This window comes from Callithrix jacchus, chromosome 15 (genome assembly GCF_049354715.1).
Source record: "Callithrix jacchus isolate 240 chromosome 15, calJac240_pri, whole genome shotgun sequence".
Lineage (NCBI taxonomy): Eukaryota > Metazoa > Chordata > Mammalia > Primates > Cebidae > Callithrix > Callithrix jacchus.
In genome coordinates, this window is record NC_133516.1 from 83,455,141 (window position 1) to 83,478,860 (window position 23,720).

At 42.1% G+C, this 23,720-nt stretch overlaps 1 protein-coding gene and 1 non-coding gene across 2 annotated transcripts in view; one reads left to right on the plus strand and one right to left on the minus strand.

The window, feature by feature from the left end:
- Positions 1–23,720, minus strand: part of ARHGAP31 (Rho GTPase activating protein 31) — a 116,541-nt gene that overhangs the window by 59,197 nt on the left and 33,624 nt on the right. The window lies entirely within an intron of this gene.
- LOC118148123 (U6 spliceosomal RNA) lies at positions 8,315–8,421 on the plus strand. Its single transcript, XR_004734916.1, has one exon. It is a non-coding gene; the product is annotated as a U6 spliceosomal RNA (small nuclear RNA).

Below are 23,720 nucleotides of genomic sequence, written 5' to 3' on the forward strand. Positions count from 1 at the left end.
AGGCGTGTGTGTGTGTGTGTGTGTGTGTGTGTGTGTGTGTGTGTGTAGGGAGATGGAAGGTAATATAGAAGAAAAGACTTGCCAGAAAAAGGAAAAAAAAAAGGAGTCCCTTTAGGGTCACAAGAGAAGACCTCTCAGGTTTGTCAATGAAAGGGGAAGTGAGAGGATTCATTCTTTTTTAGCTGTTGCCTGAAATTTCTTTAGGAAACGTAGGAGCCTATCTGATTCAACATGAATGGCTGGTTGAGGGTAGTGAAAGTGTCTGGGTCCACATGTCATCAGTGGCGAATGAGCCAGTGGGGAGAGCCTAGGAGGGACTCCCACAGGGTGCCTCTGGGTGTGTGTGTTTGGGGTGGGGGTGGTGTGGCTGTGAGGAGGGGTGGTGTGGCTGTGGGGAAGGGTGGTGCTGAGTAGAGAAAAAGGTTCAACTGCTATGAACATAGAAAACAAACTTGCAAGGCATCCCCATGTGACCTTGGTCTTAGAGCCAGCCCTGTTCATCTTGTACACAGAAACTGTATACAGAAGGGTTCTGTCCCACTGATGAGGCCGCTGGGCTTTGTACACAAATACTTTGTATATAAAGACTTACATGGTTCATCCTTTCTACTCTCTGTCTGTAAAGAAAGCTTTTATTAGAGGATTTGTAGGGACAGACATCACTCATTCCATGGGGCTGCTGATGGAGGACAGAAAGATCTCAGTCAACCCCGAGCACATTGCCAGCAACAACAACTCATTTAAAATCATTTAAACCCTCAATGTAACTGCATAAAGCACCCATCAGTGGAATCATGTGATCAAGATTTTATTTACTAGATGAGCAGCTTTCTTGCCACTTGTGGGGTGCCACTGGTAGAGACTCTTAAGTGGTAATGGGTACAGAGAAGGCCGCCTATGGCTAAGTGTGAGCTCCAAGGGAGAAAGTCGTGAACTGAGTAGATTAATGAGAGAGAAGCAAATTTGTTTTTTGAACTGCATGCTTCACTGACACTGATTATCTTAAGAATAAGGACAAGGTAAATTTTTTTCTATCTGTTTGTGTCCAGGCCACCTCTTTTTTTTTTTTTCTTGCATACCTCCTGGATGGTTATAGGGATGAATCAACCGTCATTATTTCATTTAATTCTCAAAACTCTGAGATGTAGGCATTACTACTCCTATTTTCAGATGGGAAGCTAAGATTCTGTATGGTTAGACAACCTGTCCAAACTCGAACAGCTAGTGGCAAACTGGGGTGCAGTTACAAATCTGTTTGAATCCAAAATTCATGCACTTTCCAGTACATGTTATAAGCATAACCTCCACACTAGGGAAACCAAGTCACAGACCAAGAATGGGGAAGACCAGAAAGTAGCAGAAGGTAGAGACAGACTTCACAACTAAGCCCAACTTGATGAGAGAGAAGGACTTGGGCAACGAATTAAGAAACAGGAGTTCTTGTCCTAATCTACAGGCATGAGATTCTTGACCTTTGAGGAGAGTAACTCTCCTCTTCTTTGAATTCCCCTAGGTATCTTCCAGGCAGTAGGTGCTGGGGTACCCGTCGGTTAACAGCTACACGAACCAGTTATATGGCCTCCAGCAAATCAGCCACTCCCAGACTCAGACTTTCGTCTGTTTTACAAGCAAGTTCTGGATCCAGATGATTTCTGGATCTTTATGTGTCTTCCAGGTCTAACCTCCTTCCAGGATCTGTCAGCTTCTTGGATGACTCTGGGAGGAGAGGCTGGGCTAGAAATTAAGAAGGTAAATTCCATTTCTATCTGCCAGTGTTCAGGTCCTGACTCCTACCAACTCTGGTTTACATCTAGGTCTTTGAGGACAAAACATTAGGGTAATTTTTTGTTTGTTTGTTTTGTTTTTTGTTTCTCATTTGTACTGTTAATGCTTCCCCAGGTCGCCCCCCGACCCCGAAGGGAAATTTCTGTTAAATAAAATATAAACTTCAATCTCAAGAGGTTTATACATATCTCCTTTGGTATGGTTGGACTCCCGTTAACCCCAGGGCTATTTTTATTTTTATGGAGGCTGGAGTCCTCCAGGGACTTAGCGCTAAACGACGCCTAGTTCATCTGAAGGTCCTCTCTGCACTGATGTTACCATGCCCTCAAAGTGAGAAATCCCTCTGCTTCCCGGGTTGTAGAGCTCCCTAACGGTTTCCAGACCTATGGCACTATGGTGCTTCTCATTTTTGTATTTTTCTAAAATCATTTTACTCATGGGAGATGGGGAGCATTTCTTAAAAATGACTTCATCTTGGGCCAGCTACGAAGGACTATGTGAAGAACAGCCAGGTAATGCTTATCAGTTCGTCGCTGTGCCCCAGCCCCCATCCCAGCATCCTTTCATTTCCTGCCCAATATTCCCGAGCCACAGGCAGCCATTGTTTCCAGAACCGCTTTGCTTGGAAGCCTTGGTACTGAGGCCTCCCAGAGCTTCCTGTTGTTACCCAGCCTCTCTTTCCTGCTGAAAACAACAGCACTTCCCTGCAGTATGTAACCCTTTTCAGGCAACTCATTTCTTCCATGAGCTTGCTCAGTGCTTCAAATACTGAGTGCTCACTACATTTATTTTAGTTAATATTTTTCTTATTCTACAAGTAGTGCAAGTTAAAAATAAAGATGAGCAAAAGAAAAAAACACCAAATCTCATCCCCTTCTATTAGCACTGAAATCTTTTTGGTGTTCATGCTTTAAGATTATGCATCTCTGAACAGAAAATTTACCACGAGATTCAGGGCTTGAATAGATGACCATTCTCAATAGTGGAGATGGAAGCAGGGAAGCCTGCCCAGAAACCATTCTCCTGGACGTCCTCATGTATCTGTGGGCAAAAGGGCCTCCCAGGAGCTTAAGAAGAGTGCAAAATGCAGGAGATTCCCCGGCAAATTCTCAGGACTACACTTGGAGAAACTTTGAGAGAGATCCTCTTTAAATAGTTTGTTAAATTTCAGACGTTCATGGGGCAGTTGAAGAGGCCAGGGAGGAGGAAGAGCCCAGAGTTATCAGGACTCCAGGTGTCTCTTCAATCCAGCTGCCTGCTGGCTGCTCCAACGAGCTTTTGAAAACACAGATCTTATTGTGTCTATAGCAAGGAATGCTAAGGTCTTCGTGAATCTTCCCCCAATGCTACCTTCTCTAGTCACATAAATTCCCCACAATTCTTTTCAGAACACACCTTCTGCCCTTGCATTTTCTATCCAGGATAGAAATTGTCCCCAGGAAACGCTTCTCTCCTGCGTTCTTCAGAACCCAGCCCAGAGAAGTCCTTCCTAGGACTGCTCTGTAAACGGTATACAGAGCTTTGTCTGTCTTACTCAACCTATAAGACACTATCTTTGGCCTCAGTTTATAGTCCAGTAATTTCCCTGTGCCTTACGCAGTGCCAGGAACAAAGCAGAGCACAAACTTGGAGGAATGAGTGGAAGAAAAGGCTGGGCCCAGGTGCATGGGCATCAGCTGGACACCCTGTAGGATGTGACAAATGACACCATCTTAGTGAGGGATGACAAAGTATACTCTAGTCTCCAGTGCTTTTTGTCCCTTTCCAGATCTATGTTTATTTTCTCCTTCCCCAAGCATCCACTCCATACTCTATCTCTGCTCTCCACTTTTTGGTCAGTGAGAATCCTGGAATGTCAGAGTTGGAAGAGACCGTAAGATCATCTTATTGAACCTGCCTGATTCAGCACTAGGAAATTAAGAACCCAGGAAGTTTAGGGACCTAACCAAGGTCACCCAGCTTGACAGCAACAAAGCCCTGCAGTTGGAAAGAAACTGAGACAAGGGGACCAGAATGATTTGTAAAGTGATTGACATTTCCTTTTGCTCTGATTTTCAGGATTAGGGCTTAAGAACTTGGGCTTCTTTCTGCCACAGACTAACTAGCACTTTTGTGTCAGAAGTAATTTAGGCTATTTAAGCTTAGACACACCCTTAGCAGTCAGCTCAAATTAATTGTGTTTATTGTATTCCCATAAGTAAAACTGCACTAGACTTTGGGATTCAAAGAAGTAGCTTACACTTATAAGACACTACCCATCACCTCAGTTTACAGTCTAGTTAGTTCATTACATGCAGTCAAATTGTCAGCAGAACAAAAATGTCACACATAGCCCTTCCTTGTTCATTCTACAGCTGTCAGGCAGGAGTCACTGGGTTTAATGATATATTTCTAAAGAGAGAGGAGAGCCAGCTGTCAGAGGCTGCCTCTCCCTTCTATAAATTTGCCTTCTCTTCTTAAATAGTGAGTAGCTGATCCTCAGCAAGGAGGGGTTTGTTTATTGTTTTAAAGATCTCATTATTCCTGTTTAAAGAGGGTGTAGGCTTGCGGTGGATTGTTGTAGGCTTAAATTCACTGAAGAGATGGAAGTAGCAGGCTCTAGGGGTGCAGTCAGAGCCACTGGGAGTGGGTGGCCTCAGGCTAGGGCCTCTAGTGGGAACACAGAGAAAAGTAGTCCTGAGCTGGTTAAGGAGATGGAAGTTGGGTAGACTTCCTGGGGATCAGCTCACTGGGAAGACAGAGTACTGCTGGTGCTACAGGACCCAATACAGGGCAGTCAGTTGGTCAGGATGCAGGCAATGTGACAGATTCTAAATCTATATAGAATCTGGACTGGAGAGGGCAGGCAGTGAGTACCTGAGTAAGCACCATGTGAAAGAGTTGGGTCAGGGCTAACAGAGCCCTTCATGACTTAGTTTCAAGAATAGGTGTCACCTTTTTATGTCCCAGTGATTTAGTTTGCAGTCCCATGCAGAGCTCACTGAATGGCCTTCTCTCACTGATCCTGCCTCAAGCACCTGGGAAGAGGGACAGAGCCAGGAAGAGAAAGGGGTCCCTGCCTAGGTCCTCTCCATTATTCAAGCTCTGTTCATATCCTACCATCTCCACAAAGGCTTCCCAGCTTCATTTGCTCATCAAGTGCTTTTTCGCACCCAGTCTATGCTTGGGTACTGGGTGCTGGGTATCAGGTTTCAAGGACACAGTGGGAAGCAAAACAGGAGGCCCCATCCCCAGAAGCTTGGTGTTCAATGAGAGGAAGTGCCTGTGGATCAGCCTCCTTTCTTACTGTTCCTGGTTAAGGGCATGAGTTCTGGAGCCATTCTGCCTGGGTTGGAAGCCTCCCACTGCCACTTTCTACCACGCATGCCTCCTATGAGTAGAATGCCATAATCCCAGTGTGCTGGGGCAGCTCCAGAGGACAGCTGCTGCTCTGTGTAGTTATGGATTGTGCTCCCTTTCACTTAAAAACGCATCTCTAAAATTTTTTTTTTAAAAACCTACCAGCAGTGAAATTTCTCTTAGAAATAAAAATAAACAAAACACATCTCAATTTGGGTAAAAACACTATGGTTGGTTACCTTCCTTACAAGGTTCAGTTTCCTTATTTGAAAACTGAAGTTAATAATACAATCTACTTCATAGGGTGGTAAAAATTAACCAGGGTGATGGTGCATCCTGTGATTTCAGCTGCTCTGGAAGCTGAGATGGGAGGATCACCTGAGATGGGGGGTCAAGACTGCAGTGAGCCATGATCAAGCCACTGTACTCCAGTCTGGGCAACAGAGTGAGACTCTGTCTCAAAAACAAAGCAAAACGAATAAAAACATAAATAAAATAATCTACGAAGTGCTTGGAACAGTAGCCCAATAAGCTCTCAATAAATATTCATAATTGCTATTGTTATTTTAATTGTGATTACTGTCCCATTGGGTTTTGGTCCCCCATTAGTGAGTGGGTCCTTAAGTCAGGGGCTGTTGTACACCTCTGTATTCCTTTCACCCAGTACCATGCTCTGCACAGTGGGGACTCTGACTCAATATCTCCTCCAAGAGACTGGGCTACAGGCTTCAGCCTATGAGGGTGACTTGCAGAACGGGCAGACTGTTGAGATACTGTGTTCTATCTGGTTTCAGATGGAAACACAGGGAAAATGGAGGATGTTCTCCTCCTTCCCTTTCTGATTAGAGTTGACAGATAAAATACAGAACATCCAGTTAAATTTGAATTTCAAATAATTAATGAATAACGTTTTGTATCAGTATACCCCCAGTATTGCATGGGACATAGATTAAAACATGACTTGTTGTTTATCTGAAATTCAAATTTAGTCCAGGGTCTGTTATTCTTACCTGCTGAATGTGATAACTTGTCTCTGAGTCCCTTTCCCATCCTTTGTGGGCCCGGCCAGCAGCAGCACTCCCTCTCAGTATCAAGCTCACATGGCCACAATGACAAATCTTCCCCTGACTCCTATTTGCCCTCCGGGGCCAACCTTAGGCCTCCTCATGGGACACCTCTCATGATTTAGCTTCTTCCACCAGGAGAAGGAACTGAGACAGGGTGGGCAGCAGCAGGTGTCCGTGTGTCAGGGAGCCAGACTGCCCATTGGGTTAGAGGCTTCTAGATGTCCAGGAGTGTCCCTGAGCTCCCCACCCTAAAGAGATAAGGGGAAGCTGTTTCCTACCTGGCCTCAGGGAGAAAAGGTAGAGCAAGGATGAAGCCAGCCTTGATATCCGCATCAGGTTTCCCCTTCCCATCAGCATCCCTGTCTTCTGAGCCTGCCTCTGCATGAACCTCCTAGTGGCCCTGCTCTTTGGCTACCAGCCAGCCACATGTTTTTGTTTTTGTTTGAGATGGACTTTCACTCTTGTCGCCCAGGTTGGAGTGCAGTGGCATGATCTCAGCTCATTGCAACCTTTACCTCCCAGGTTCAAGTGATGCTCCTGCCTCAGCCTCCCGAGTAGCTGGGATTACAGGTGCCTGCCACCACGCCCAGCTAATTTTTTGTATTTTTGGTAGAGACAGAGTTTCACCCTGTTGGCCAGGCTGGTCTCGAACTCCTGACCTCAGGTGATCCACCCACCTTGGCCTCCCAAAGTGCTGGGATTATAGGTGTGAGCCACCATGGCCGGTGTGAGCCACTGCACCCAGCCCCAGCCACATTTTTGACAGTATGCATATTTGGATGGGCTGGGGCAGGGGGATGTACCTTTGGAGCACTCTTCTAGAAAAGTGAGGAGGAAGATGCCAGGGTATCTCTGGGTTTAGGAAGTATAAATTGTTAGAGTACCACACCCCTGGCTCCTCCCTTTTCCTCAGAACATTTACTGTGGGCCAGGCACTGGGATAAGTTTGTCACATATATTACTTCATCCAATCCAACCTTGCAAGGCAAGTATGATAGTCCTCATTTTACAGTTGAGAAATCAGGAGCTGAGGGAGGTTTACTCCCTTGGGGAACAGTCATTCAGTTTGTAAGTGGTGGAGCAAGTATTTAAGCCTGGTCTCTCTGACTCCCAATCCCACTCTTAACCAGCCTCCTATACTGGCTGGTATAGGAGGCACCTACTAGGTGCTCAATAGATACTCCCTGGATGAATGCATGATCGAATGTACAAATGAAAATGTTGGACCCAAGGTCTACATTTACTTCTGTAGACTCGCCTGTCAATGATAATCAGGAGAATAATTTGTTCTGACATGTTTACATATTTTTGATTTTGAAAAATTCATCAAATTATAATTTGTGATCAAATAGTTTATGGACGCTAATTTCACTATAACATTGTGTGTATTTGTTTTCAAATGAAAATGTTTTGGTTGTAGGCCCTGAGTTCCTTTGGTTGTAGGCCTTGAGACTCTTAGTTATTCTTTTTTGGCATCTATTACAGTTTTTGGTGGGTACATACTTCCTGCGTAATTCAGGATTCAGCCAGTTTTAGGGGCAGTCATCCTTGTGGGATTCTCAAATCACGGCCTCTGGTTGGTCCCAGCCTTTTTAAGAACCTTACTGAAACATGCTCTGACTTTCAATTTTATGTGAAGCAGCAGCAACCAATGGTCTCTGCATAGCTCTGAGTATTCCATTGAGAAATTTATTTTTTCTTTTGATCTTGATGTACATTTGGTATTAATTTTTTTCTTGGTGTGTCTCCATTTACACATGAATGACCTCAGTCTGTTTTTAGCAAATCATTGCTAGAGCTGGATGAGGATGCAGGGCTCATTAACAAAAAACCATTGAGAGGCCTGGGTTACAACTGCTCTTTCAAAGCTCATACAGCCATAGCACACATTCTGTTATACAAACAGACACACACAGAGCCACAGGAAGCAGGTTGTGAAACAGAGAGGGACTCCAATTGAGGAATGTGGCCATGAATATGAAAAAGTAAAACCACCATGATCTTAACAAAAAAGTGGTGAGGACCAGCTTAGGTGCAAGCTGTGACCTGTGGTCTGCTATGATTTTGATCAACATTCTAGGAGTGCCCAGAACTTGTAAGTCTCATGTCAGAAAGGGAGAGGTGTGCTCACTTGGGCAGCACATATACTAAAATGGAAACCATACAGAGAAGATTAGCATGGCCCCTGGGAAAGAATGACATGAAAATGCATGAAGCATTCCATATTAAAAAAAAAAAAAAAGAAAAGTAAGAGGATGTCTGGGAGACCCCTGAGAGGTAGCAGCAATGTCTTACACACAGATTTTTTGTTGTTACATCACATCAGTGATGGATTTTTCACTGCAAATTACTACAACCATTCAAAGTGTGCAACATGAGTATAGTAGCCCTGTGAAGTCCAATTACCCATGTTTATAGGTATATGTTAAGAGAGGAGTCATACTCTTCTCACAGCAGATGGAACAGTGTGATGGTTCTCCCTTGGCTTCCCTAGAACCATATTTCAAGAGTTCATAATGCTAATTTGGGGGAGATTTTCTTCTTACAATCTGTGTGACCTTGAGCAAATTTCTTACCCTCTGTGTGCCTTAGCTTCCCCATCTGTCAAATTAGGGGAATAATAGTAACTCTCCCACAGTTGCTGAGCAGATTAAACGAGTTAACCTGTGGAAAGCACTTAGAACAGTGCCTGACGTAAAAAGTGTTACATACCAGTTTGCTGCTATTATTACCATCAGCAACAGCAACACCAGCTTAAGACAACCATGAATGTCATGTCCTTACTGCAGCTTTTCCAGGCTTCCACAGTTGGATGCACCCTCTCCTCCCCACCCCTTTATGACCATCTAACATCTAAACTATGCGCCCTGCCTGTCTTTGTCCTCAAATATCTTCCTGGCTAAGAGAATACATGTGGACTCCTCACTCCCAACTTCATGTTCCTGTATAGCATCAAGACTCATTCATTTTTTTCATTCAGCAAATGTTTATGGGTACCTTCTCTGTATAGGCTCTGCTAGGTGAGAGAAAAAAAATCCCATGATATTTCCCATGCTAATGCACACATTTAAGGAAAGCTCATGCAGACATTTGCTCAGCTCCTTGGCCAGCTGAGTGACCATGGGAAAAGTCGGGTATAGCTAAAGTGATCTTGTGTTTTGAAAAAACAAAAAAATATGTATTCAGACAAGCACTAGCATATGTAAGAGAAAAGCAAGGCAGAATAATAAATTTGGGATTTTTTTCAGACATTCTCAGCCACATGGTCAACAAAATTAAAGCACTCCAGAAAGAGACTCACTTAAATCCTTCCTGGAGACTATAGCGTTGGCTTGTGTATGGAAACACAAGCCACAACCACACTGAGCACTAGGCTGGGTACCTCATACGTATGGTGTTTGATCTAATCCTCACAAGACCTTGTAAGGGAAGAACTGCCATTCTCATTTTAAGAGGAGGAAACTGAATCTCAAAGAAATACGTGTCTTGTCACATCACACAGCTAGCAAGTGGCCCAGGTTTTGCCCCACATAGCTGCTGTGACTGTTGATAAGGTCAAAGGGTGCTAATTTTCATAAACACTTGAGTAACTCCTTTTTTTTTTTTTTAGAGGGAAAAAGAGAAAAAGAAGGGGAAAAAAGAAAAAGAGGGAAAACGGAATATTACTTCATTCCTAAAATGGGTTTCAATAATGGCCGATCAATATTTTGAGTGTTTAAAGTGGTTAATGCATATTTTATGTGTTTAAAATGGAGATCTCTATTGTGTTTATTTGTTCTGGCACTGAGTTCAAGTCCTGGATATTGTTATCAATTTGTTGTCTCGTTGAATCTAAATCTCATTATGTGTCTTATGTATCTGGGTGTTAAGATCTCTTATTGTTACATTAATCCTTTTACCCTTGCATCCTTGTAGCTTTGAAATCTATTTTATTAAGTGTGAGAATTGCAACTCCTGCTTTTTATGAGTAACTCCTATATGCAATTGGTCACTAAATCTTGCTAGACGTAGATGTGACATTTTGGAGAGCTACCTCTGGAGACCTTTGCAGATCTTCAGATTTGGGAATACAATTAGAACACTTCATTTATATGACAAAACGAGAAGGGAACAAGCCACTTTAAGAGAGCCACTGGCAACAGCTAAGCCCTTTTACTGGATAAATTATTGATTTCTAGACACTAGACCCTTCATATGTGCCATAAATGTGTGGTCCAGCCAAATCAGAAATGACCACATGACCTGTATCTCATTGTGGTTTTAATTTGCCTTTCCCTAGTGGCTAATAGTGATGAACATCTATTCCTATGCTTACCATTTGTATATCTTTTTTGATACAATGTCTGCCTTTGTCTCTTGTATGTTTTCTAATTGGGTTATTTGTTTTTTACTGCTGAGGTTTGAACGTTTTTTAATATATTCCATATACTAGTCCTTTGTTGAGATGTGCAGTCTGCACATATTTTCTTCCTCTCGCTACCTTATTGCTTCACTTCTTAACAAAGTCTTTTGCAGAGTGCGTTTATAACGTTGATGAGGTCCAATTTATCAATTTTTCCCATTGTGGGTTATGCTTTTGGTGTCAAGTGTAAGAACTCTTTGCCTGGCTTCATATTCCAAGGATTTTTCTAATTTTTTTCCTAAGAGTTTTATAGTTTTGCATTTTATATTTAAGTCTGTGATCTCTTTTGAGCTAACTTTTATATAAGGTACAAAGTCTACATTAAGGTTCATTTTCTTTTTTGGTCTAGGAATGTCTGGTTGCTCCAGCACTATTTTTTGGAAATGCTCCTCTTCATCCATTGCATCGCTTCTGCAACTTTGCTAAAAGTTGGTTGGCTGTAATTGTGCTGGGGTCTGTCGGGGATTATGCGGGGGTACTCCCTATTCTGTTACATTGATCTATGTGTCCATCTGCTAATAGAATACCACCTTTATACTATAGTTATATATGAGGTCTTAATACTGTGTAGTGTGATTCTTCCCACTTTATCTTTCTTTTTCAAGATTGTTCTAGCTATTTTAGGGCCTTTCCATATACATTCTAGAATAAGCTTATTGATATCTACAAAAAAAACCACCTTGCCGAGATTTAGATAAGAATTGCGTTAAACTTATGGTCAACTTAGGGGAAAATAGACATCTTTACAATATTGCTTGTAAGATCTCTTTGATTTGTTCCTTCTCCATTCCTGTAACTGCTATCCCCAAGGAGAATGTCATTAGCTAATGCCTGAAATTACATACCAACCTTGTAACTCCCCTTTCACTGAGGTCTTCTGTTGTTCCCACTCATGCTGTGTGTTGCTGCCAAATGATGAAACTCAAGCTCTCCCCCACCAAAGTTGCTGTCTTGTTTGAGAATCTCAAATTGCTTCTTACTCCAGATGCAGGCCCAGGTTTACCCTCTTATACAAATTTCCCAAATTTCCACTTCTCATTCAGTCTTGATATACCCAAGTAATTCATAACTCTGAACTGCTCCCTAAACATGTAACTTAGTCAGGAATTCCTTCCACACTGCCAATCTGTTTCCATTTTCTACTGTCAATTTAAGCTTACTCAGTGCAAGAAATATTTCCTAAATAACTTGGTCATCTTGTACAAGTTCATACACAGTGGCAGGCCTAGCATATCTGACATCTGGATCAAGTGATTTTTAATGCTACTCTCCTCTACAGAATGGATTTATGCTCAGTAATAAGTGTATAATGCAATAAAAGCAATCCCTGGTATTTTCTGATTTTTTTAGTTTTAAAATAAAACTAAAATTCTTTTCAAGCTTAACTTGAATAAAATTCTATTTTTAGCTTTGAATTCTGAGCTTCAATAAAAAATGGAATTCTACTTTAAAGATATTCAAGTTCAGTAAAATATTTAACGTATGAACTAAAATTTGTACTTACAAAACAAAAATATCATATTTTGAAGTTGCACCCTATGTCACTGTTTGAAGTTTAAGACACAAAAACCTCAAGTGAAAAACAAAACAAAACAAAAAAACCTCAAGTGGTCATATAATGACTTAAGTTCTGATTCTCTCTGTATTTACTGTGCTATTTTTGTTTATTTCACATCTACTGAATGCAGGAATATGCAGTGCTGCAGGAGCTAGAAACACACACTGCACCTGAAACAAGGTCAAACTACTTAAATCAGTATGACCTAATTGTTAAATGAACGTTTACCTGAGTCCATGTGTTACGTGAACATGGCTTGGGACTCAATTAAGAGTAACATCCTTGTAACAGCCTTGTGCTACCTGGTCATGGATGTCACTATAAGTAGGAGTTCTCCAAGTAAAATCCATATTGAAAAAATATTAAAGGACAAGGAATGAAAATCTACTATTCCAAGTTTATTAAAGGATAAATAATAGAAGTGTACTAGTATACCAAATATATTTGCATACATATTATTAAAACTCATAATCCCTCAAAATGTCAATACAGTGTCAGTGTTACCCTATGATCCTGTAATTCCAGTCCTAGACATATATAGACCTTAAGTGAATAAAAACATACATCTGCATACAAGTTTGTACCCAAATGTTCATAGTACCATTATTCACAACAGCCAAAAAGTGGAAGCACCACAAATGTCCATCAACTGATGAATGGATAAACTGTGGTACAGCCATAGAACAGAGTATTACTAGGCAATAAAAAGGACTTAAGTACCAACACATGCTTTAACATGGATGGCCCTTGAAAACACTGTTAAGAAGCCAGAAACAAAAAGCCAGATATTGTTATGAGTCCATTCATATGAAGTGTCCAGCATAGACAAATCTATAAAGATAGAAAGTAGATTTGTGGTTTCTTAGGGCTGGGGGAATAGGTGGGAAGGTGGGGGAATGGGAAGTGGCTATTAATGAGTATGAGGTTTCTTTTTAGGGTGATGAAAATATTCTAAGATTGATTGTGGTCATTGTTGTACAGTTCTGTGATTATACTAAAAACAACTTGTGTACTTTAAATAGATGAGTTGTGTGGTATGTTAATTACATCTCAATAAAATTTAGAAAAACAGCAGTAAATGCAGCAATTGTTTAGAACTTAGACCAACAAAAGATTTTGTGGGGAGATTTTCTTGGTGATTAAGACCTACTCTTAGTTTGTTTAATTGTCATTTTTAAGTTTTATGCTGATGACGCATCCCCTTATTTTGGGCATGCAGGTATCCCTCTCCCACTGCTGCATCCTGGCACATCCCTGCTGACAAGGTCAGTGTAGATCAACACTATGGCTCATCTAGTGACTGGCTGATGTAAATTGCTTATGTGTAGGGAAAAGTCTAATATGGGACTTATAAGAAATTTTAAGAATCTAAAAAATAAGGTGATAACTATTTTAGGAAGTCAAGAGCCATTTCAAATGAAATAAAACCTTTTATATAGTTAAATGAATCTCCTGCAGACTTCTTACTCAGAACCAATTTCTTTTTTTGTTTGTTTTTTTTTTTTTTTTTTTTTTTTTTAGACGGAGTTTTACTCTTGTTGCCCAGGTGGGAGTGCAATGGCGTGATCTTGGCTCACTGCTACCTTCGCCTCCCAGGTTCAAGTGATTCTCCTGTCTCAGCCTCCTGAGTAGCTGGGATTATAGGTACCCACCACCACACCTACCTAATTTTTTGTATTTTTAGTAGAGATGGGGTTTCACCATGTTGGCCAGGCTGGTCTCGAACTCCTGACCCCAAGTGATCCCTCCACCTTGGCCTCCCAAAGTGCTAGGATTACAGGCGTGAGCCACCACACCGGGCCAGAACCAGTTTTAAAACTCAATTAACCCAGGATCTAGAGTTCTTGTGCATTCAGGCAGCTCCTGATGCCCATTTGCAGAATGGATGCCTTCATGATTCATGGACAATCCCTATGTACAAATGTCTGCTGCTTTTTCTAACCCCAAGAACAGCTCCGGACAGCTGTGGAGACACTGCCCCCGAGGCTATCTTATCCTCCAGCCACAGACCAATGCCCTGCTCCTCAAAGTGCAGACCCCCACTGCAGTGTGGCTGCCACATACTCCTCTTCACCTAACTAGGCGCAAATCCCTGTGGAAGCCTGTGTTCTCCCTGATACCATTGTCCTCTTATGTTTCTCATAGTGCCACTGGCTTCCCCAAGGAGAACACATTTCCACAGAGGTCCCTGGTCTGCCCTGGTCTGCTCATTCATCCTCCCGCTACCCCACTGGTCCCACAGAAATTTATGTCTCCACTTTGAGGACCAGGGTTAAGGTTCCCCAAAACTTGGTTTTCATCTTGGCAATGTCATAAATGGTGGTCAGTTCCTACAGTCTGATAAATGCTATTTTTTAAAAGACTATGTACATTATTTCCTGTGATTCTTGCACTTTTTAGAAGCTAGACATTATCTCAATTTTGATGATAAGACTGAGACTCAGAGAGATCAAATAATTTGTCTCAAGTCACACAGCCAGTAAGTGAAAGAGTTATGACAGAAATCTATGGCTTCTGCTTCCCACAACAGTTCAGTAGGCCACAGTGAAATTATAGTCTGCATAGACTTTTGATGGCTGGGCTTGGAGCCTAACCACCATTTTAGATTTTTTTTTTTTTCCCATGGGAAAATGAATTTCAAATTCCAAACAATCAACACACAAATGTTCTTCTAAAGCATAACTCATTTTTAATTTGGAGACTATCTCCATCGTCTCCCCACTGAAGATTTCATTTCTATTGATTCCTTTATCTTACTGGTCAGGACCCAAAAGGAGGATTGAAAAGCAAAGGCTTGGACATGGTGGTGCATGCCTATAACCCCAGCTACTTGGGAGGCTGAGGCAGGAGAATCGCTTGAACCCAGGAGGCAGAGGTTGCGGTGAGCCAAGATGGTGCCATTGCACTCCAGCCTGGGCAACAAGAGCAACACTCAGTCTCGAAAACAACAACAAAAAAAAGAAGAGCAAAGGCTTTAAAGTCAGACTACGGCCTACCACTTAATGATGTGATCTCAAGCAAATTAGTTAAGTTCTCTGGGCCTCAGTTTCTTCCTTTGTAAAATAAGGACAACATGACACATATGTGATTATTGTAAGAATTAAATGAACAATGCATGCTTGTAAAGTGCTTAGTGCAGTGCTTGGTACAGAGTCAGCCTGCAATAAATGTGGCCCGTTGTTGTTAAGGTGCCCCAATCTGCATGATAAGTTATATGGGTCACTCTACCTGAAGATGGGCCTGGGAGGTGTGACTTCAAGGGGACCACAAAGCCCCAAGGTTGGAGCTCCCTAATCACAGGGAAATTTGGCCTTTGTCAAGAGCATCTCACAAGGGAGCTGAGAGCTACTGTCTGGATGTTTCCAGAAGCAGGATCTGGGTTCCCGGTGAGGGTCTGAAGCCAGGAAGAAAGGCTTCAGGGATGAGGGACCCAGCCAAAGGCACCAGCAGTCACGCAAGTGTCTGGTCTGACAGGAACCCTGCCAAGGAGCCAGGCCAAAAGGGCAGGGTGGGGGCTGGAGTGGGGGCCAAGATGGCAAGCCAAACAGGAGATGAAGAGGAACTGGGAGATGAGGTGTCAGGGACACCAGTAAGGGTGCTGGAAGGGCAAGAGGTCTCACTGTGCCTGGGGGAAGGGGGTCTCTGGGCATCAGTCCCCACCTTGGGAGCCTACTTCCACTCTTCTCCGTCTTTAAAAGAGTTGAGGCACTATCTATGGCACACTGGGTTGTATCCTCCATGATGCTGTGCACATGGGCCAGGGTTGATCAGTGACTGTGAGACTGCTGGTGATAATAAAGATCAAACATAAAGCAGGCAGTGTCATTTAAACCTCCCACCACATTTAAGGAGCAGAATTGGCATCTTATTTCAATTTTACTTCAGTACTTCTCACAAAGTAGCAGTCATAAAACACTTCTCATAAATGAAGTGTAATAATTGAAAGCCCTAAGAATCAAAAGGCAGCATGGTAAAAAGAAAGGAATAAAACAGCAAGAGTCAGGAACTAGGTTCTGTCCTGCTTCTGTCTCTTCCTGACTCTGAATCTTTAGGTAATTTTTAGGTGAACTCCCTGAGTTCACCTGTCAACAGAGGTAATAATTTTTGGGAAGGAAAAGTGTGGGGAGGCAAGCATTATAAAGACTGTGGAGTGCCACACAAATCTAAGCCAGACTTCCATCTGATATAATAAAGTAGGAGTTTCTAAAATAAACATTTATCACATGTATTAAGAAAAAAGCTCAGAAAAGATGACATATTCTTAAAAAGAATACAGCTGGAGTAAACATGATGAACAAATTCTAATACTACAGCAAAATCAGAACAACTTCAAACACTAAAGAAATGCCGCCTTACACAGTGGGTAATATGCTAGTAGGAGCTGCTAACTTTGGGTCCTTTCAGAAATGCACAACCCCTAGAAAACATAAATATCTTCTCAAAAAGTTAGGATACATACACGGATGACAGATTCATAGCAGAAAATAAATATTAATGAAAATTCAGAGTCCTTTTTTGAAGAAGGAAGAGCAATATTTGTTTCCAACAAACATGCCTGGTTCAAACCAGAATGCTGGGTTGGGCAGTTTGGGTCCAGGATTTCCAACGTATGGAACAAACAGCAGCTCTGATAAGAGCAGCACAGTGCGACAGAAGACACATGGGCTCTGGAATCTGATGAGCCTGGGCTCCTATCCAAGTTGGCACTTACTCTTCTATATGACTTTCGGCAAGTTATTTAGCCTCACTGAGCCTTGGTGCTCTCAACTGGAAAATGAAGATAGCAGTAACTACCTAATAGGTTGAATTAAATAACATCTGCCATATTTAAGTATAATGCTTGGCACAGAGGAGAGACGAGTGAATGGAAGTTCTCATTATCACTGAGAAAGTACCTTGACCTCTGCTTAGCACTGCCAGGAAGTCAGGGACAAAGACCATGACAATTGCCTGCTATTTGTCAACATGAGTGAGCAGTGGGGCAAAGCTGCCAAAAAAAGGCTCACTCAGCCAGGCTGCATGAGTACCACTACAGGTCTGGAGGTCGTGCATGCGTGTGTATGTGTGTGTGTGTGTGTGTGTGTGTGTGTGTGTGTGTGAGAGAGAGAGAGAGAGAGAGAGAGAGAGAGAGAGAGAGAGAGAGAGAAAGAGAGATCCCTGCGCACTCTGTTTCAGTGAGACTACATCTGGAGGACTGGCTATAGGTTGTAGAAGCACATTTTAAAATACAGGGAATCCAACCAGGCATGGTGGCTCTCGCCTATGTAATCCCAACATTTTGAGAGGCCAAGGTGGACAGATCACCTGAAGTCAGGACTTCAAGACCAGCCTGGGCAACATGGTGAAATCCCATCTCTACTAAAAATACAAAAATTAGCTGGGTGTGGTAGTGGGCACCTATAATCCCAGCTATCTGGGAGGCTGAGGAAGGAGAATCATTTGAACCCAGGAGGCAGAGGTTGCAGTGAGCTGAGATTGTGCCACTGCACTCCAGGCTGGGTGACAAGAGCAAAACACTGTCTCAAAAAAAAAAAAAAAAAAAAGAATCCAGAGGAAGTTGAAGAGAATCCAGGTGACCTAAACACTAGCTCATTTGGAGAGTAGTTGAAGGAGCTGGGAGATTTAACCTGGAAAAGAGAACTCTAAAGGCAAAGTAATAACTTTAAAAATAATTAAAGGGTTTCAAGCAGAAATAGGTGGAAATATATTCTTTGTGACTTAGAAAGCAAAACAGGACCCAGAGACAGAAATGAGAGGTGCTGTTCAGCTCAGTAGTAGAAAGGACTCTCAATCCTGTGGTCACCTAAGGGAATGGGCTGTATAGTGAGGCGGTCCATGCAGCCAGGCACTGCAGGAGCTGAGCAGAAGCTGGGCGGCTCCTGAGTCCAGGATTCCTGTATTGGGTTGGTCTGGGATTAGTTGGCCTATGAGGTTTCTTCTGAGTCAAACTTTAATAGAGCCCTGGTTTTCATAATCCTGCTAAAATTGTTTTGTCCTTATTAAATCATATTTTATCAATCTTAAATCCCTCAAAATGGTTTAAGAGGTGATTATGCCTGAATACATTAAAAGCCAGAGGAAATAGTGAATTTAGGGCTCTTGGAGTTGTTTTCTTTTTGTCATTAGATTCGGAATGTTTTTGATGATTTTCATGCTAGTTTACAACTCATGAATATTATGTGAGTTCTTAGGTACTATATGTACACCTTCTTCCCTCACTTTTTTTCAAAATCTAACATGGAGTCAGAGTCTTATTTGTTCCTGCTTTGTCCAAAATTTAAAGTATTTTTAAATTTAAAGTCTAAAAGTAATTAATATGGCTTCACTTAACCTCTGCCATTTTTATTCTTTTCTCTCAAATTGTTCAGAACATATTCTATGCATACACACAGAAGAAAAATAATTAAAGGGCCAACTTTGATCGCTTTTTTTCCTCAAACACAACCACGTAAACTACATTAGTTATCTCATCTCAATCATGGAGTGCTACAGAAATGTGACTCAGGGCTGAAACAATGTTTAATTATTTAGCATGGGGACCCTGGGGCAGATTTGTTGACCCTATGGTCTTAGCCAAGCACCCCTGGAACTCATTTGACCGAGGGCAGACCATCAGAAGTGGACATTTGAACCATGTCAGCAGTTTCAGAGGAGAACCCAATGACATTTTAATCTGAAAAATATAAACAATCTCACTCCCACCACTCGCCATGCCACCTCCTGAAGAATGTGCAGCGTGGTGGATCTGAAGGAGCCATTGATAAGGAGAGCAGCTTGAAAGCACCCTGTCGAGGCAAGAGTTTGACAGCTGAGATTATTTTTAATGCTTTCAAAGGCACACACTTTATAAATATATCACACATATAGAGAACAGGTCTGTTTCTTTGCATGATGTGTGTACCCATCAGTCTATTTAAATGCATTTCAGAGCCCATTTAGTCATAGTTTCTCCTAAGTGGTGTGGGTAAATGATAAAGAGATAAAGAAGGGCAAGGGCCCTCCCCACAGAACCAGAGAAGGCTGACAGACACTTGGAGACAATTTCCATTTTCCTCACTTTATAGATGAGGAAGCTGCAATTCCAAAGGGAGGTGACTTGTTTAAGGCTCACCAGAAAATTAGCTCTAATATAATAATAAATCCAAGTTTATGGTTCTGAGACTAGAGTTTACTAGGTAGCACTGTAAACAACCACAAAACAACCCTAAAAACAAACAAAGCCACTGAGAGCCAGGAGTCATGGTTCTTATTCCAGCAAAGGAATGCACACCCTGCCTGAATTCTTGGCCACTGCAACACAGACCATCGGGTCACAGGATAATCATGCCATTGGTATGGAACACAAGATGGCTGGTTTTTCCTATGATGCCTACACACTGAGCCGATGGCATCACCCTGTTTTCTAAGAGTAGATTTAGCCATGTCATCCTCTGCAGCTTGGGCTGCTCTGGGTTCTCTAGGATAGCTGAACTGATCCACTAAAGATATGAAGAGGCACATGGGAAAATACACAAACCCCACTGCCTACATTCTCCCCAATGCAGCTCTTGCCTTTGAGCTTCATTTGCTCTTTTCCTGAAGGCTCTCACCACAACACTAACTGGGGTGATTAGATCAGTTCAAACAATCGAATGACTGAATGGAAATATCTACCACACTAGCTGGTTTTATGAAGCAACTGGCTAATGGAGTCACTGATGATAGTGGGAAGTCACTCTGCAGAGACACAGCCCCATTCTCTTCCCCACTTTGACTTCTTACGCATCTTTGTTTGTTTACCCAGACAGGGTCTTCTTTTACCAGGTTTCTCAGCACCAATGAGGACTCACACAATGAGGCTTGGATAACACTTTGGTGTGGACACTGCGGACAGACTCCTCTCAATACGTTCATGGTTCAGTCACAGAACAGTCTGTCCTTTCACTGGGCACTGTGGAATGAGCGCAAGCTCTGTGAGCGGGCACGCAGGGCATCTTCTGTTTGAGAGCCAAGTCCTGTTTCAAAGTTCCCCACTGTAACCTTGGATACAGCAGGCTGGGGGTGGGAAGGCCCTGTGAAAGGCCTTTGTTTATAACTGGAGACTCTGTGGAAAGAGGTTATGGATAGCTGGATTTTGGGCCTTGCAAAGGAGGAGGGGAGAAAACTAGAAAGAGAACTTCTCTTCTCAGAACTTCTGCAGGCTCGCAAAGAAAGGATCCCAGCCAGATATAGATCCATTGCAATAAGCATTCTATATTTTCTAGTTCTCCTTCAATATCTCCTGAATGTTTCCTTCTTAGTTGCTCTCACAAAGGCCCCAAAGATTTCACAGAGGACTTCCAGGAGTCTGTGGTGTTTCTGTGGCATGTGTGTGTAGATCTAGTCGTGCAATGGTACCGCTGGGCAATTCTAGGTAACTTGATGCAGGCTATATTGACATGTGGCTCAAGAGAATAAACAGTGAAGAAAGGTGAGCTTGCTGACCACTGGCCACCATGATCTAGAAGGCAGCAAAGTGGCAGGAACCCTTCAAGTCTCTAGTTCTGGATAGCCTTTGGGGACTGTGCACACTGGAATCACTTATATTCTCAGACAGACTGCCTTGCCATACAACTTTTAGGTCCCTTCCAGGTATATAAGATGGCTATATGATCATGTCATGAAGTTCTAACATAGGTGATTTAATTGTTTAATAGTTACCTTTTAGAATCATAATAATGATGATCACTTTTCTAGGCATTATTTAAAGCATTTATCATATACCACATACTCACACGATTTCATTTCCTCTCTTCAACAATCCTGGAAAGTGGGTATTATCTCCTCTAATAAATGAAAACACAGTAGTACAGAGAGGTTGAGGCTGCATAACTAGAAAGTGTCAAGATAGTTTTCATTCCCATGCCTCTCTGATCCCAAAGCCTGTGTCTTTCAAATAATATAAGAAAGTAGTAAGCAAATTTAATTTTAAATGTCTTTAAAATATTTTATTTATTCAATTTAAAAATATAAATATTTTATATTTAATGTCATATAATGCGCTTTCCATTTTGAGTATCACTTTTTCATTTCTGAAAACACAATTCATTGTCCTCCTACCTCTGCCAGACAGGAAGCACACTATGTCCAAAGTGTGATGTGGCTGAAAAAGACATTAGTGTGTCTAAGGCTGCACTAGAAGCACAGTGTCAGCTGAGTGCGGTGGCTCATGCCTGTTATCCCAGTACTTTGGGAGGGTAGACCAAAGTGGGTGGATCACCTAAAGTCAGAAGTTTGAGACCGGCCTGGCCAACATGGTGAAACCCCAACTCTAGTAAAAACACTAAAAATTAGCCAGGCATGGTGGCACATGCCTATAGTCCCAACTATTCCAGAGGCTGAGGCAGCAGAATTGCTTGAACCCAGGAGGTGGAGGTTGCAGTGAGTCGAGATTATGCCAATGCACTCCAGCCTGGGCAACACAGCAACACTCTGTCTCAAAAAAAAAAAAAACAAAAAAAAACAAAAAAGAGCGAGAAAAAAGAAAAAGTTGGAGTTTCTGGTAGTATAAAGGGGTTAGGGTGGGCAGGGAGGAAATGGGATGTATAGATATCTTCAAAGTTTGAAATAATGTCCAGAATAAGAATGAAATTCCCCAGTATAGCAGCTAACAGGTAGCTCTAAACCCAGTATAAGGATGTTGCTAACTGCTCAAAGAAGGGCTCTCCAGTATTTGGAACTGTTCACAGATGGAATCCTCTGCTTTGTGAGGTAGGAGTTTCCCATCACTGGACATGTCCATGCAGACAAGAGAGTCAAGCATCAGGACTCTCCAACCTTTACAGTCCCTTCCAACCCCAAATTCTACAACCCACCAGTTAATCTGTCATCAGAACTGTCTTCATAGATTCAGTTTCCTCCCTACTAATGTCTCATTTGCACCTAATCTGTTTATTTATTGGCCTTTACTCTTTTCCTTCACTTGAGCCATAATTATATTTAAAAATAGTTCAATATCAGGCTAATCTAATCAATTATGGCTTTATGAGGTTTTCTTAAAACTAATTTTTTAAATCTGATTTTTAAAATCAAACATTTTTTTCCTGGATTTCTAATATGGGACATCTAAAAACAACTCTCTAGTCCTTGGGAAGGCAATTTATTTTCAGGAACATGTTATTCAAAATTTTTCTATCTAATGGCCAAATAGTGCTATAAGTGCCTCTTCTAAAATGAAACAGTAGCAAGATGGATTATTTTGGTTTCTCTTGCCCTTGAATGTTGAATTTACTTGTGCTGGTAACACCAAAAGTAGTATGTGTTCAATTCAATATGTGTTGTTTATTTATTCAACAAATTATTGAGGAGTATCCAATACTGTTCTAGGCGCTGGGGAAACCACAGTGAACAAACACAAACAAAATTCTCTACTCTTGTGGCCCTGCTTTTTAATGGAGGGGACAGAGAGTAAATAAGATAAAGAAGTAAATCTATACAAGAAAAAATATACATGAACTGGTGACAAACACTAAGGGGAAGACTAAAGCAGGAGGTAGCCTGTGGGAGAGGTGGGGGAAGAGAAAGAGGTTGTTGCAATTTATTTAATTAAATTTATCTATCTATCTATCTATCTATCTACCTATCTATCTATCTATCTAGGATGGAGTCTCACTCTGTCACCAAGGCTGGAGTGCAGTAGGGCTATCTCGACTCACTGCAACCTCTACCTTCCAGGTTCAAGCGATTCTTAAGCCTCAGCTTCTGGAGTACCTTGGACTACAGGCGCGTGCCACCACCCCCAGCTAATTTTTGTATATGTTAGTAGGGGTTTCACCATGTTGGCCAGGCTTGTCTCAAACTCCTGACCTCAGACTCCCAGAATGCTGGGATTACATATAGGCGTGAGCTACCTCGCCTGGATGATGCTGCAATGTAAATGGAGGGGTCAAGCCCATCCCTTTTAATTATATTTAAATAAAGGGAACTCCACTGAGAAAGTGACAGTGAGGTTTTTGTTGTGGTGGCTTTTTGGTTTTGCTTCTGTTTTTGAGACAAGGTCTGGCTCTATAGCCCAGGCTGGAGTGTGGTGGCGCCATCTCACCTCACTGCAACCTCCACCTCCTGGACTCAAACCATCTTCCCACCCAGCCTCCTGAGTAACTGAGACTACAAGCATGCACCACCATGCCTGGCTAATTTTTTGTGTATTTTCTGTAGAGACGGGGTTTCACCATGCTGCCCAGGCTGTCTTGAACTTGTGAGCTCACCCGATCCATCTGCTTTGGCCTCCTAAAGTGCTGGGATTACAGGCGTGAGCCACCAAGCCTGGCAGACATTGAGGTTTAAGCCCCAAAGGAAATGAGCGAGTGATCAGGGTAAGTATCTGTCAGAACATAAAGAGAATAGCAGATAGAAATGCAAGATTCCAGTCATGTTTCGAATATCTGCTGAATGCTTAGCATCATGTTGGCAAATAGCACTAAAACACAGGTTTCTAAACACCAGGATCTTGAACAGGGAAGAAAACATGCACCTAAAACAACAGCTAGTTAACTGCAAAGTGCTAAATCTGGAAGGTCAGATCCCTGAAAAACTTCTCCCCTTCAGTTAC